The following is a 3,487-nucleotide window of genomic DNA, read 5'->3' on the forward strand; positions in this document are numbered from 1 at the left end:
GTGCCTTTGCCCACCAGAGGGAAGGATGAGATGTTCACCACCAGTGTGTGTGGATGCTTTTTGTGGGCAGTGACACCAAAAAGCTCATTTACCTTCAGGGACTCTGTGGGAATGGTCAGTGGGTCAGCAGTGGTGTAGTGTAATGGGCTCGAGGCTTTTTTTTTTTTCTTCCTTTGTTTTTTTCTGTCCTGAGAACAGCTGGCTTTGGCTGCATGCAGAATTACAGACATGTGTAAGTTTTCTCTGCTGCAAACGTGGCGTCTTGCAGATGGTGGTGAGCCACAGCTCTTCAGATCTTCGGTCATTGTTGTGTTTACAAGACAAGAGGTTACAATACGCCCTGTGAGCAGCTGTATGCCTTTAGGCATGATTTGAGGCTACTGTGAGTTGCTATTGGAAAGTGAAGAGACAGGCCAAGGCAAGCTAATTAGCATGCTAACTTCATTTGGCAGATATATTTTTCTTTTCTTTTTTTTTAGAGATGTCACTGTCAGGTCCAGACTAAATATCCTTAACCAACAGTTGAGTGTGGGCTCTGTGCCGAGGGATGTATAGAGTCTATGAGTTGTGGTCTGTGGTCTGTTGGGCCAGCTGTCATCCACTGGGCTAATAGGAGGTCTCGGTTTGACTCAAGATCTCACTGAATAGTTGGTACCCAAGCTTGTGACAAATATGTTTCACAAATGCAAACGACCCACAGAAAAAAAAGTGTGATCATCTCACATACTTTTGCAGGTGACACTGAGGGTGACTCACTAAACCTAACTTGCTGCTGTGATTGAAGCCTGATGATGATGATGGTGATGTTTCAGACTTGGTTTGAAAAACACTGAAGCAAATAGAGTTTAATGTGACAAAAACAAAAGACGTCATAGCTGGGGTTGTTGTGGGTAAGCAGCATGGGGTTGTTTTTGGGTAATGGCATCATCTTCTTTTCTGATGTGGGAGAAAAAAACCACTGTAATTTGAACAAACATGATTTTCTCAAAGGCGATTATGAAGTTTATCAAGGCAGCACACATTTCACTTCTACCAGGCTGTGTCTGGATTTACTTCCTCAGTACTCCTCTGGTTACATGATGTTAAACACATTTCTTTTAAAACGTCTCTGAAACATGTGTCTGAACGTCTCTGAAACATGTTTCCACATCGAGTTGATCTAAATTTTTTGGCCGTTTCCACAGATTTCAGTGTTATTAATTCTTATTTAGCCAGAACATTACTTTGCACAAAAACAACAGAAGAGTCAGTATTTTACACCATGGCTGCAAATTTAATTGTATAATTTTTTTTTTAAACTAGTGCCTGTATTCTAGCACTCTTAACACACTCACTTTTTTTGAGAGCAATGCATTTCGAGTTTTTGATGACATCTGCCTTTTATTCCCATTGATTTTGAATGCACTTGATGTTAAGTGGCTTTGCACAAAAATGTCTGGCAAAGATAATGTTTACATTAACGTCCTCTATTTTCTGATTAGTTGCACTTCACACCACAGTTTAATGTTAAAGTTTCTACAAAAACCACTTGTCAGTCTGACCTCTCTGTATTGTCCACTCTCCCAGGCTGCACTCTGGTCACCGAGCGGTTGAAACACCAAATGTTAAATCTTTGTTCTCTATTATTGTTAATTCTGTGTGTGTGTTTGTGTGACATGATTGTCATCCAAATGTCGCTCCTTTGGCAGGTAACAATTATCTGGTTCTTCATAGAGCTGGCAGATTAAATTAATAGTGGCATGTACAATATGATCTGTGAACAGACAGAAACCACAGGATACATTGTATTTCTTTATTGTTTCAGCACCTGGGCATCAAAGAAACCCAACAACTCCCTGTTCAGAGCCATCTGTCATTGTAATTCTGTCATTAGGATTTTTGCATGACTTTACAAATGGTCTGTTTCATGTCCATGTCCACAGTGGCTGGTTTATGTCTCCCTGCAGGCTTTGTCATTCCCCTCCATCTTTTCAAACACAAGACAAAAAAGAAAATAAGAAAAATAGCTTCCCTCCAAAGGATCTTCTCCTAATCTATCTTTAAAGAGGTTTGTAAATGTGCATTTCCCAAGGAGATTTTCTCATAAGGTGGAAGGGAATAGAAACCAGAAAGCAAGGCAGTTATTTCTCATGTGTTCACATCAAAATGACTGTTGTCCACCCACACAGAGACAGCAGGTATAATCAGACCATCAGTCAGTAGGTGCAACGGGAAATGCATTTCACAGTCAGAGAGTAAAACGAATGCTGGGCACAGACTTATCTATGCATGTAGGTCAGAAAAACACCAGCGAAAGCATGCCATTGGATTACAGATAGGGACACCTCCACCCAGATCCAGCTCCATGTTGATGCTGAGAAGGTGTAACTGAGTCCTCCTGTCAGAAGGCTAATCCCTCACTGGGACAGATTTAGCTGCTGCGTCTCATCAAGCTTTCATCTCGGTCCAGAGTTGATGTCATCGAGACTACTGCTCTCACTAACCGAGTTATGTTAAGAGCAAGCAGCTTCACACCTGCTCAACACCGAACCGATGCTGCCGTTGCAGAGAGACAGACGACCGGTAGATGAATGAGTCGGGAACTTGTCGGAGACTCCTCCCTCGCCGCCGGAGAGCAGCGGGAAGATTTGGAGCAGGTCGCCGCAGACTGTCAAATTCCAGTGGAGTGTGCCGGTGATGAAGAGGAGATCTGAAGCAGCATCAAAGCTCTCTGATCAGTCATCCCCATCTCAAACCCCCTTTAAAACCCCCTCTGGTGCCTATGGGGCCGTCTGCGGACACCCTGCACACCACGCACAATTACACTTTAAGCTGTTCCCAAGCACAATTACCTTTGGTCCTTAGCAGAGCAACACATGGTATTGCAATAACGTGTGGAATGGTCATTCATGGTGTGTGTGTGTCTGTGTGTGTGTAGGTGTAGGTGTAGGGGGAGAGTGTCAAGTTAGTAACACTAGCCTTTATTCTCCCACTTAGGGAGACCACACTGTGATCAAAGTCTCTTTGAAGGTCTCCACTTGTGGAGCTAAAATGGCAACTCCACTTGAATGATTTTTTTTTGTGTGTTTGTTTTTTTGGACATCTAACTGCATGTTATCTCCTATTGACTATCTGCCAAAATCAAAGAAACTGTAACAGGTAGTATCCAACCACATGCTTTTTTCTTTTATCCATGCCAGCCACAGTAGGTGGTGTTGGTCAGCTGGTCCACCACCACTTTGGTCCAATCTGCAGAATCTCAACAACTATTGAATGGATGGCCATGAAATCCGATACGCACACTTGTGTTGCCCTCGGGATGGATTCACTTCAGTGAGTCTTGAAGTTTTCTACTGAATACTGCCATCATCAGGTCAAAATGTTACTTTCTCCTATACTTTGATTTATGACCCAGCCAGGTTAGCCAGGTTCTTTGAAGCTCCATATGAGGTTTTGTATTTCAGGAGTGCAGCATGAGTTTATTCAAATAAAAGGTAATTCCACTTTA

Source organism: Trachurus japonicus, chromosome 15 (assembly GCF_045865225.1).
Source record: "Trachurus japonicus isolate A0001 chromosome 15, Traja_1.0".
Lineage (NCBI taxonomy): Eukaryota > Metazoa > Chordata > Actinopteri > Carangiformes > Carangidae > Trachurus > Trachurus japonicus.